Source organism: Nycticebus coucang, chromosome 11, assembly GCF_027406575.1.
Source record: "Nycticebus coucang isolate mNycCou1 chromosome 11, mNycCou1.pri, whole genome shotgun sequence".
Classification (NCBI taxonomy): Eukaryota; Metazoa; Chordata; class Mammalia; order Primates; family Lorisidae; genus Nycticebus; species Nycticebus coucang.
Genome location: NC_069790.1, coordinates 53,164,098 through 53,176,994, shown reverse-complemented (window position 1 = coordinate 53,176,994; position 12,897 = coordinate 53,164,098). Strand labels below are relative to the sequence as shown.

The 12,897-nt window shown below is 38.8% G+C and overlaps 1 protein-coding gene across 5 annotated transcripts in view; it reads left to right on the top strand.

Annotated features, from left to right (window-relative positions):
• Window positions 1-12,897, top strand: part of C1GALT1 (core 1 synthase, glycoprotein-N-acetylgalactosamine 3-beta-galactosyltransferase 1) — a 68,530-nt gene that overhangs the window by 11,790 nt on the left and 43,843 nt on the right. The window contains exon 1 of one of the 5 annotated variants that reach the window (XM_053553647.1): window positions 6,780-6,869. The exons of the other annotated variants lie outside the window; for them this stretch is intronic. The gene's annotated coding sequence lies outside the window, so the exon portion shown is untranslated. Of the gene's footprint in view, window positions 1-6,779; window positions 6,870-12,897 lie in introns of those variants that run through there. 5 annotated transcript variants of the gene reach the window in all.

The window sequence follows — 12,897 nt, the reverse complement described above, 5'->3', positions numbered from 1 at the left end:
TAGTGAACTTCTTTGTCTTTTTTTACTGTTCTTGACTTCGTCTGTTTAACCTAACATGAATTAGTTATTCTTGCTCACTTTTAGTTTTTGTTTGAATGGAATGTAGTTTTTCTTCAGTCTTTATATGTCTTACTGGTAAGGAGAATTTATTTCATAAACAGCATATAGTTGAATCTTGTTTTTTAATCCATTCAGCCATTCTATATCATTTAAGTGGAGAATATAGTTCATTTACATTTCTGGTTATTATTGCTGTGTGAGATCTTTTTCCTGCCATATTGTTAATTGTTTTCTGTTGTTTTATATGTTCTTTGTTGTGTTCTTTTTCTTTCATAGTTTGTTGTGGTTTAGTGGATTTAAATTGTACCATTTGAATCCTTGCTTGTGTGGGAAAGATTTTATTTCTCCTTCAGGCATGAAGGCTAATTTGGGGAAATATACTAACCTTGGCTGGCAATTATTTTTCTTTTAGCACTTTAAATCTGTCATCTCATTCTCATCTGGCATGTAATGTTTCTGTTGAAAAGCCTACTGATTTGTTTGTCTGATGTGTTTTCCTTTTCAGGTGACTAGGTGCTATACTCTTTCTATTCTTAGGATTTGCCCTTTGACGTTAGATAGTGCGATTATGATGTGTCATGGAATAGGCTCTTTTTCATTGTATTTGTCTGGGGATAGTTGAGCCTCTTGTCTCTGAATGTCTAAATATTTTCCTAGATTTGAGAAGTTTTTATCTATTATTTAATTGAATAGATGTTGTAATCCTTTCTTGTCTCATCCTTTTGTCAATCCTCTTTTCTTTGCTTTTGGAGATACCAGTAATTTACATATTCAGTTGCTTTATGTTGTCCCAAATGTCACCACAAGGTCTTTTGCTTATTTTTAAAATTCTTTCTTAAGGCCTGGCGAGATAGTTCACACCTGTAATCCTAACACTTTGGGAGGCTGAGGCAGGTGGATTGCTTGACCTCAGAAGTTTGACAACAGCCTGAGTAAGAGCCAGATTTCATCTCTAAAAAGTAGCCAGGCGTTATGGTGGGCACCTGTAGTCCCAGCTACTTGGGAGGCTGAGGCAAGAGAATCGCTGAAGCCCAAAGGTTGGAAGTTGCTGTGAGGTATGACACCATGGCTTTCTACCAAGGGCAACAAAAGACTGTCTCAAAAATAAATAAAATAAAAACAAAATTTAAAAAATAGAAAATTCTGGGTGGCGCCTGTGGCTCAAAGGAGTAGGGCACCGGTCCCATATACCAGAGGTGGTGGGTTCAAACCTGGCCCTGGGGAAAAAAAATAGAAAATTCTTCTTTATTTTTGTTTCACTGGGTTATTTCAGAAGCCCTGTCTTTAAGCTCTGTGATTCTTTCTTTTGCTTCATCTGGTCTGTTGTTGAAGCTTTTAAATTATTTTGTATTTCCTTCAGTGAATTCTTCAGTTTCAGAATTTATTTTTTAAAATATGTGTATTTCAGGTAAATCATTTTTATACTGAGGTTTCTTTTATTTCTTTGTGTTGTTTTTCAGAGTTCTCTTTTATCTCATTCAACTTATTTAAAATCAGTATTTTTAATTTTTTTGAGACAGAGTCTTGCTTTGTCACCCTTGGTAGAGTGCCGTGGCGTAATAGCTCCGAGTAACTTCCAACTCTTAGGCTTAAGCGATTTTATTGCCTCAGTCTCCCAAATAGCTGAGTCTACAGGTGCCCGCTACAACACCTGGCTATTTTTAGAGACGGATTCTTGCTCTTCTCAGGCTTGTCTCAAACCTATGAGCTCAGGGCAATCCACCCACCTTGGCTTCCCAGAGAGTATTTTGAATTCTTGATCCAGGATTTTGTGCATTCTTTTTTTTTTTTTTTTTTTGTAGAGACAGAGTCTCACTTTATCGCTCTCGGTAGAGTGCCATGGTATCACACAGCTCACAGCAACCTCCAACTCCTGGGCTGAAGCGATTCTCTTGCCTCAGCCTCCCGAGTAGCTGGGACTACAGGCGCCTGCCACAACGCCCAGCTATTTTTTGGTTTGCAGTTCAGCCGGGGCCGGGTTTGAACCCGCCACCCTCGGTATATGGGGCCGGTGCCTTACCGACTGAGCCACAGGCGCCGCCCTGTGCATTCTTTTTGATTGAAATCTATTACAGGAAAATTTTTGTATTCATTTGGTTTTGTCATGTTTTCTTGTGCCTTTATTTTTCCTGTGCTCTTATGTTGTTATTTGCACATCTGATGTACTAGCTGCCTCTTCCAATTTTTAGAAATTGCTTTCCTCAGGTAGATTTTTTTCCCAGAAGATTTATATATATTGTTAATTTGAGTAAGGTGGTTTGGCTTTGAATTTGGGTGCATGCAGTACAATGATCTGTGTATGACTTTTTCAGCAGTATGTAGTATTGGTGATATTTGGAATTTTCTTGGTAGTTTAGGGTACAATTATTAGTGGCGGCTTTAAGGAAGTTTTGCTGGGGACTAAAATGCTAGGTGGCCCAGTGGTGTCAGCAGTGGGCTGAATTGTGCCTGGTGTTAGGCCTCAGTGTGAGTTATGCTGGCAGGAGTGTTGGTGAAGGACGATTCATGGGTCTCCTGGTGGCTTGCTTAGATCCAGGCTTGTGAGCAGATTCTCAGGCCCTTGGGAAGCTGGTATAATGTGGGTGATGGCACTAGTGGTTGTGGAGCACTCATTGGAACTCTGGCATTGCTGGTGTTGGTGGACAGGCCAGTTGCATCATTGTTACCTGTGGTGGTATCTGAGATTCAGTTGGCCCAACCTCAGACCCCAGCAGCAGTTAGCAGGTTCCTATGGTGGTGGACTGAGCTGGGCGGTTTCCAGGCCCTTGAATAGTGTCCTTGAGTACTAGATGAATGGGACCTGTCTAGGCTCTGGCTCTGACTGACAGGCAGAGGAGGGGTAGTCCCTAGGCCATCAGTGGAATGCATAGGTGTGGGCTGTGGTGGCTGCACTTTTGACCTGCTACTAGGGGAGGCAGAGCCCCTCTCAGCTGGAGCAGCGTGAGTAGGTAACTTGTCGAGAGTGTATCTTCCCTAACTTTGCAACCTACAGCTGTTCAAAGAAAGGCAGCAGTGGGATTTGTCTAGGGGTGCATGAGAGTGCCAGGTCTCTCCTTTTTCCTTCTTGTCCAATAGGCAAAAGCTAAATGCAACAATATTTGCTAAATTAAAACACAAGACCATATGTCATGAGGTTGCTATCAGGCCTAGGCTGAAAAGCAGACTCAAGGTTCGGTTTCTTGGAGACCGAAGTTAAGATAAATGTGGAATGTTGTGTCTGGAAACCCCTTATCTGAAGTTCCAAGTTGTAAATTAAGGCTGCTTCTGCTTCTTAATGATCCATCATGCATGTACGAGTGGGATGTTCCATTCTCATTGATAAAGTTTCAAACAATATAGTTTCTGACAGTCTGATTGTAGAGGAAAATGTTCGTCAGTACCATGTCTTCAGTATTTACAAATGCATTTTTATTTTATTTATTTATTTTTTTTTTTGAGACAGAGTCTCAAGCTGTCACCCTTGGTAGAATGCAATGGTGTCATAGCTCCTAGCAACCTCAAACTTGAGTTCAAGTGATCCTGCTGCTTCAGTTTTTCATTTTTTAATAGAGATGGGAGGTCTTACTTTTGCTCAGGTTGGTCTTGAACTCATGAGCTCAAGCAATCCATCGTCTCAGCCTCCCAGATTGCTAAGTATTATAGGCATGAGCCACGGCGCCCAGCCGCAAATGCATTTTTTAACAGACTCACAGTCTTTTTGATCTGAATATCAAATTGTTTTAATTAATGTAGCTCTTTTTTGTAGGTAATATATTTTAAATAATACGTAGTAAGCTGGGTTTATTGCCTTACCCTTCCCAGTTCTCTTTTCGAGAACTTCCCATTACATACACCTTATTTTTCCAAATAGAATTTAGGATAATTTTTGCCACATTATTTAATTTTTAAAAATCTTCTTATATTTTAAAATGGGTATGATAAGCTTAGTCTACTTCTGTTCCTTTACCAGTTATGTTTACATATTTTTTCAAATTTTTAGGATACTTTTTACTAATTTTTTAAAATCGTCCTATGTTTTAGCTGGGATCACATTACACATACAGGTTAATTTGGAGGAAATCAACATCTTTATCACTTTTTTTTTTTTAATGGTAAAATATACATAAAGTTTACCATCTTAATCATTTGGGGGGACAAAGTTCCATGGTATTAAATACTTGTATATTGTGGAACCATTACCACCATCTGTCTTCAGAGGACTTCATCTTCTAAAACTGAAATTTTATGCTTGTTTAAATAGTAGTTCTCTATTCTTTTCCTAGACCCTGGAGGCAGAAATTCTCTTTTTCTGTCTCTGATTTTGGCTAAGTACCTCACATAAATGGAATCAAACCTTATTTTTCCTTTTATGATTGACTTATTTCATGTAGCAAAATGTCTTCAACATTTGTGTATTTTGTAGCATGTCAATTTTCTTCTTTTTAAGATTGAATGGTGTTCCATTGTATGTAATACTACATTTTGCTTGTCCATTTATCTGTCAGTTGACACTTGGTTTAATTACAGATTTTAGCTATTGCAATTACTGCTACTATGGATGTAGGTGTACAAATGTCTCCTTGAGACCTGATTTCAAGTCTTTGGGATATATGCTCAAAAGTGTAACTGTTGAATCATATGGCAGTTCTACTTATTTTTTGAGGAATTGCCACACTGTTTTCTATAGCAGCTGTACCATTTTGCATTCTCACCAACGATGTACAAGAGTTCCTATTTTTCCACATTTCTTTCCAACACTTTCTGATTTTTGATGGTGTCCATCTTAATGAGAGTGAGATGTAGTTTTGATTTGTATTTCACTAATAATTAGTGCTGTTGAGCATCTTTGCATGTTTTTATTGACCATCTGTACATCTTTGGAAAATGTCTATTCCAGTCTTTCAGTTTTGAATTTGTTTTTTTGGGGGGTTTTTTTTTTTTTTGGTTTTTTGGTTTTTTTGGTTGAGTGTTAGGAATTATCTGTATATTTTGGATACTAATCCTTATTGTATATGATTTACAAATATTTTTACTCATTCTGTGGTTTGCCTTTTTTACTTTTTAGAAGTATCTTTTGATGAACAAATTTTTTAAATTTTCATGAAATCCTATTTTCCTATTTTTTTCTTTTGTTGACTTTGTCTTTGATATCATATCCAAGAAATCATTGCCAAATCTAATGTCACGAGGCTTTTTTGCTCCGTTTTTTCTCTTCAGTATTTTATACTTTTAGCAGTTGGAGTTAATTTTTGTATTTTGTATTATATAAGGGCCCAACTTCCTTTTTTCATATGTGGATGTCCTATTTTACCAGCACCATTGTTAAAAAGACTGTCCTTTGCCCACTGAGTAGTTTTGGCTCCCTTGCCAAAAATCATTTGACCAAGGATAATAAACCATAAAGGTTTATTTGTAAACTATTTATTTGGTCTTATGTCTGTCTTTATGCCAATACCATATTTTTTTTGCATACTTTAGCTTTGTAATGAGTTTTGAATTCAGGAGTTGTGAGTCATCCAGTTTTGTTCCTCTTTTTAGATTGTTTTAGCTATTCAGGGCCCCTGAAGATTCCATTTCAATTTAAGGATGGGTTTTTGTATTTCTGCAGAAGACATTGTAGGGATTTTAATAGGAATTGCATTGACTTTGTAGACCACTTTGTGTAGTATTGACATCTTAATGATATTTAGTCTTCCATTCTATGAGCTTGTAATGTTTTTCCATTTATGTCTTTAATTTTTTCTTAGCACTGTTTCGTAGTTTTTATTGTACAAGCCTTTTACCATCTGGTTATCATCTTTTTGATGCTATTATAAATGGACTTTCTTTTTCAAATTATTTATTAACATACAAATTATTTATTAACATACAGAAGTACAAAAGTTCTGCTGATGTTTTGTGTGTTGACAGCAAATTCAGCCAAGAAACAGGATACATTTATTTCAACAATTTTATGTATGTGTATGTGTAATCTTTAGGGTTTCCAACATATAAGATCATATCATCTGCAAGTGGGTACTTTCATTTCTTTCCAATTTGGATGTCTTTTCTCTCTTTTTCTTGCTAAATTGCTCTGGCTATGAGCATAGCTAAATTGCCAGTGCTATGTCAAAGAGAAGTAATGATATTGGGCTGATCTTAGAGGGAAAGCTTTCATTGCCGGGTAGGACATTCACTGTGAGTTTTCTCACATACTGCTTTTATTGTGTTGAGGTAGTTTCCTTCTGTTCCTAGTTTGTGGAGTGTTTGTATCTTCAAGGAGTGGTGGATTTTGTCAAATACTTTTTCTGCATTAATTGAGATGACTGTGTGTGTATGTATGTAGATATGTTTTTCTTCATTCTGGTAATGGTGTATTACCTTGACTGATTTTCATATGTTGAACTATTTTTGAACTTAATTACACTTAGACCTGGTGTACAATTTTTTAATATGCTGCCAAATTCATTTGGGGAAGTATTTTGTTGAAAATTGTTACACCATAATGGATGTTGGTTTGCAGTTTTCTTATAGTTTACTTAGCTTTGGTATTGCCGACGTCACAGAATGAATGAGGAAGTGTTCTCTTCTTTTTTTGGAGAAGTTTGAGAAGGCTTAGTTTTCTATTTTCAGTTTTGTTTATCTCTTTTCTACTCTCTATTTTCTTTTTTCTGGTAGCTTTGGGTTTGTTTGTTTTTTCTAGTTCTTTAAGTTATAAAGATAAGTTCTTGATTTGAGGTTTTTCTTTTTGTTTATTACAGCGGTTCTCAACCTGTGGGTTGCAACACACAGGAACTATATTAAAGGATCGCAGCATTAGGAAGGTTGAGAACCACTGTTTTAATGTAAGAGTAAGTAGCAGCCATAAATTTTCCCCTTAGCACTGCTTTCATTGTGTCCCGTAAGTTTTGATATATTGTGTTTTTGTTGCCATTTGTCTCAGAATTTTCTCATTGCATTTTTTTTGTCATTTGGCTCAGTATTTTCTAATTAACTTTTATGCTTTATCTTTGGTCCATTGGTTGTTTCATTTCCACAGATGTGTGAATTTTTCAGTTTTCATTCTGTAATTGATTTCTAACTTCATTGTGTTATGGTTAGAGAAAATACTTCATATACTATCTATCTTTTTTAATTCATTGAGACTTTATTTGTGGCCTCACATATGGGCTGTCCTGGTTAGTGTCCCATGTGTACTTGAGAGAGATACGTATTCTGTTATTTTTGGATAGAGCATTCTATATATTTCTGTTAGATCTAGTTTGTTTATTGTGTTGATTTAAGTCCTCTATCTTCTTTTGTGTGGTTCTGTTCATTATTAAGAGTGATGTATTATGGCAACTATTATTGTAGAACTGGTTTTCTTTTCATTTTTGTCAGTATTTGGTGTGCGTTCATTCCCAGCATCTGGTCCATGGAGTTTGTTGTTGTTGGGCCACCCTCAAAGCAGAGCCTGCTTTGCCAGTGTACATCCTGTGAAGTATTTGGGAAATTTGTTTCCTAAGAACAGCCTTAACCCAGCGACTGAGGTGTGACTACATTGTCTCTGGAGCTACTCTGAGAAATGACCTAGAATTATCTTCCATGGGATCTTCCTTGGTATCTTACCCTTGCTTATCTTCCTTGCCTTTATTGTCCTATTTACCTCTAAGTATTTTCCCAAAGAATAGTTTCTAATTACTTTCACACAAGTATCTAATCTTAGATAGATAGCGCTTGCTCCCAGGGGACTCTGCTTTAGATAGGTACTAACTAATGTTTGTGCTGCATTCTCTTTGACAGTGATTATTTTGGAGTGACATTGGACTGAGGTTTTCTATGCTGTCTGTTTTGCAGTTCATTTTGTGAGATAATTACATCAAACTTTTATATAAAAGAAGAATTGGTTAAGTTTTTTTTGTTTGTTTGAGACAGAGTCTCACTGTGTCACCCTCTGTAGAGTGCTGTGATGTCACAGCTCACAGCAACCTCAAACTCTTGGGCTTAAGCAATTCTCTTGCCTCAGCCTCACAAGTAGCTGGGACGACAGGTGCCCACCACAGTGCCCAGCTATTTTTTTGTTGCAGTTGTCATTGTTTAGCTGGCCCAGGAGGGATTCAAACCCACCACCCTTGGTGATTGTGGCCAGTGCTGTACCACTGTGCTACAGGCGCTGAGCCAGAATTGTTAAGTTCTGTTTGGTTTTCTAGAATGATTTGTGTAGCATAAAAAATTAGTTTTTCAAAGATTAAAATAGTTCGTCCAGGAAAAGGCTTGATGTTTTTGAAGTCTGGCCTTTTGACATCTTTTATTTCTTCTGTGGTTATTTGTCAATTTAGGTTATATATCTTTCAGTCAGCTTAGATAAAATTAGCTTTATTGTTGTTTTTTAACCCTAAGTTTTCTAATGCCACACATTAGCTTTTTTAGAGAAATCTGTGCTTCACTTGGATTTCATGTTTAATAGCTATTTGTTATATGAAGTATTGTCTTATTTTTTTCATTTTGTCTGTGAGTGTGTATACAGTTTGAATTCTAATTTGAACAAACCAACTGTGAAAATACATTTGTAAGCTAATTGAGGCAGTTTGATTACAGAAGATAGTTGGGGAAATTCGATTATAGACTTTGGATTAGATGGGTCCAAAGAATTATTGTTAATTTTGTTAGGTACTATGGCTTGTGAGTAAATGTCTTTATTTTCAGAGAGGTATATAGAAGAGTGTAGGGATGAGATGACTTTGTTTTCTAGATTTGCATTAAAATACTATAATCAATTGAGAAAAGAATAACTGAAGTAGATATGCCACTTTTTTATTTTAATTTAATCTGTGTGATGGGGTATGGAGGTTTTTTGTTACATTTTTTGTGTGTTTGAAGATTTTTATAATCAAAGTTTTATAATCTGAGTTACTCATGTTATGAAATTGGAACACATATTTATTAGAAATACATTCTCACCCATCCCACTCCCACTATTTCAGTTCAGTTGGCAAGATAAGCTGCTTTTGCGTAGGACTTTCATCATTTTATGCTATGTAGGTTTTCTTTCCAGGCTAATATTTCTGCTTTGTTTCATAATTACCGTACAGTTGTTTTTACATTAAAAGGATTACATGTCTCTTACCAACCCTTTCATTGTATGATTTCTCCGTTTGTGAGTGTGTTGAGTTTTAAAAATTTAGATTCATGTCTGACTGAATTATATCTTTAAGTAGATAGTGTGTACCAAAAGTATATGGGTACTGAGCCCTTGCATGTTTTAAAATGTTTTCTGGTTATCCTGATTCTTGAATGGTAACTTGCTGGATATATAAGCCTGTAAATATATGTTTTCTCCCTCAGAAACATCGGTTTTTTTATTTTGTTTGCTTTGGAATATAAGCTATTCCTTTGTTGTGTCTCCATTGCCTGTCTTTCATATCTACTCTTATCTCTGTAATTGCTTTAATCTCTTCAGTTTCTAAGAGTGCAAAGCAGTGCTCTATATATAGAGTATGATTTTTTCTTTTTTTTATGTAGTAAGTATAAAGAACTATGTTTTTCACCCCTCTTATGTGTCATATCCTACATTCATTTTTTTCCACTATAAGATATTAAGGTTTCATGAATTTTTATTCATTTTTAAATGAATCAATTCTTGCTGGTCTGGCTTAAGAAATGTGTGTGGGTGGGTGGGGGACAGAGGCAAGATGGCTGAATGAAGCCAGCTTTCCACAGAGGCTCTAGTCCAGAAGGAGAGTTAAAGGACAGAAATTTAGCAAGTAACCTGGTGGATTAGAGCTGCACCAAGAGAGAAAGTTGAAGAATGCACAGCAAACCTGCTGAGGCGAGCTGCGACCCCAAGGATACAAACAAAAGGTACAAAATCTATCATCAAGCAGACGGGAGTCCGCTCCCCCATGAGAACGGCTCGGAGTACCCCATAAACAAACAGAACTCAAAACTCTTCCCATTATATCCAACGGGAGAGACCCTCTAAAAACTGGACCTTCTTCCCCTACTAGGGTGCCATGGCACTCTCCTGCCAGGCATAAAACTGCACAAAACTGTGTATATTCTGTACCTGCAATTCTGAGCTCCCAGTACTCCCCTCCACTCTCACTCTGAGGTCTGTAAGCCTGTCCCCCAGGAGTCCAGATTCTTGGATATTTTCTCAAGAGGTGTGGGCAGGGCATAGACTGCTACTCATCAGTGCTGATTCTGCGGCACGGGAGTGAGGAGAGGACGGTTGGCTGAGAGGGAACCACACAGCGGCGGTGCCCCGAGGCACAAATCAGCAGCCATTTTTGGCAACAATAGGGCTCACCCCTGGATATTCTGGAGTCACAGCTCCTATCTCTCTGGGCAACCAGAGGAGGCCGGGCATCTTCTTCAGTGGCAGCCACTGGCAGAAAAGATCTGGGACAGAAACGCAGGCCCCGTGAGGAAAGGGTATGCCTGAGGCGGTACCAGCCTTGGTGGAGCGCAGGGACTACAAAACGCACACACAGAGCCGGCAGATTCCCAGGGCAAGGCTGACCCAGAGAACCGCTTTACTGAGCCTAAGACCCACCCAGCCCTCAGGATCATTAGCCCAGACAAAGGAGGGCGGGAGGCCAGAACTGATAGCTACCCGTGCTGCGAATATAAACTACAGCCAAGATGGGGCAGCAGCAGAGACAGAACCTGAGGCGCAGGTTCTGTGAACTGAAAACAGCTTCTCTTCTGCAGGAGAATTTAGCCAGGACAGAAACAAATTCCACAAAGTTGTTCTGTTCTGTCAGTAACATCAATCAGGGGTGGGGCTAGAACTGAGTGAACAGCCCCAGCCTCCATTAAGCACCCGAGGATGTCAGGCCTCATCTTCCCCTGCGGGATAGTGGCAGAGAGCAGCAGCCTGGCTGAGGACACATAGCTCTCCCTGTGATTCAGGCAGGTGCAAACCCCTGGAGTATCTGCTTATTGGAGGCAACTGGGTCACAGCCCTGCGTGGTTATCAGTGACGGGATGTGACAGAGGTGCAAGGTGGGGATGGAGGCATCAACCTTCTCGGACTAATCTATTTTCTGGGTGGGCCCTCCTGACCTCACGGAGCACCACAGCAAGTCATATTTGAGCTGTCAGCAGACCCCTGTGATCTAGTTGCCAAAGACGTTTTAAACTCTTCCCACCTTAGACAGGTGCTAATTGAGACAATTGATTTTGACCTCTTGAACTGGGCCAATCGCCCGAGGAGTATCCAAGTGGTACCCAGGGTATGTGGTTGTAGTAAGGTTCAATTTAACTTTTCCAATTGTTGCCTGTCGGGGGCAGGGTGACTTAATAGCTGGTATTTCTCCACAGCTGAGACTTCAACCCAGAGTAACTGATTCACTAGGGTCGGACAGAGACCAGCTGAAAACAAGACAAAACCACTTAGCCTCACCATACCAAGCAGGTCCCCAGTTTCTCAGACCGTAGCACTGTACGGGTCCTTGGCAGAGCTCCAGGGAAAAAGGCACAGACACCAGTCCCAGCTTTTGGGCAAAGGGCTGGTTAATCACTACTCCTAGAGCCCCAGACCCAACAGTGTAAAATAATCATGGGGAGGAATCAGCGGCAAAACTCTGGTAACATGAATAACCAGAGTAGATCAACCCCCGGAAGGAAAGATACGGCAGACGTAACTGAAGATCCCATTCATAAAGAGGTAGCCGAGATGTCAGAAATCGAATTCAGAATTTGGATTGCAGCTAGAGTAATAGAAAGGAGGAAAAGTTGGAATTAGAAATTCGAGGAACAATTCAAAAGTTGTCTCAAGAATTCAACGAATTTAAAGACAAAATCACCAAAGATTTTGACATATTGAAGCAAGAATTTGCAGCCCTCAAAGATCTGAAAAATAAAGTAGAATCCCTCAGTAACAGAGTGGGGCAAACAAAAGAAAGGATTTCTGACATTGAAGACAAAGCTTTAGAACGCTCCCAAACTCTCAAAGAGGAAGAGAAATGGAGAGCAAAAATGGATCATTCTCTTAGAGAGCTCTGGGATAATTCAAAGAAGGCTAATATTCACCTCACAGGAATCCCTGAACGTGATGAAGTGGCTCAGAGGCTCTTTTCAATGAAATTATGAAAGAGAATTTTCCAGACATGCCAAGAGATTCTGAAATTCGTTTAGCAGACAGTTTCAGAACCCCAGCACAACTCAACCCGACTAAGACATCCCCTCGGCATATCATAATTAACTTTACCAAAGTTAATATGAAGGAGAAAATTCATATTAACGCGCAGAGTTAACTTGCCTGGAGTTAAAATTTTACAAGCCAATTCTTTGAAGTTGTGCACCCCGTTAAGCCTGAGGCCAAAGGGCATGTCGCCCTTCCTCAGAGATACGGACCAGAGGGTTGACATTTGTTAAAAACATATTGTCAGAGGTCTGTAGGTACTCTTCCCTGAGGAGAGACACAGTCGTTACTTCATGCTGAATAAACTGAGTGAATGCTTGAACATTCTCTTCCATTAACTCTGTTCCCCTGTGGCTGCTTTCTTCTTTGTGATCTTTATTTAGATACCTGCCCAAGAGATTTGTCAGTGTCTAGAAAAGGATGTTTACTGCAGAAGTGATTGTATTGATGTGTAACAGGATATTTCCTTACAAGTTAATTTTGGATAGGTAAAATGAGATAATGGTGAAACTAACAGTTGATAGATTAAGATGTACATGACTAGAAGTGTATAAAATCAGACCCCTGAATGAAGAACTTTGCTACACGCCATCCCATGCTGTATAGTCTATTTCTTGCCCTCATTTCTTAACGTTGCAGGAATGAGCTTACCCTGAAGGCTGCAAGGCTGTCCTTCTGCAGCATTGGTATTCACACCAACAAAATGTCCACTGGTCTTTCGAAAAACTCGATACCCAAAATTTTACCAGGCT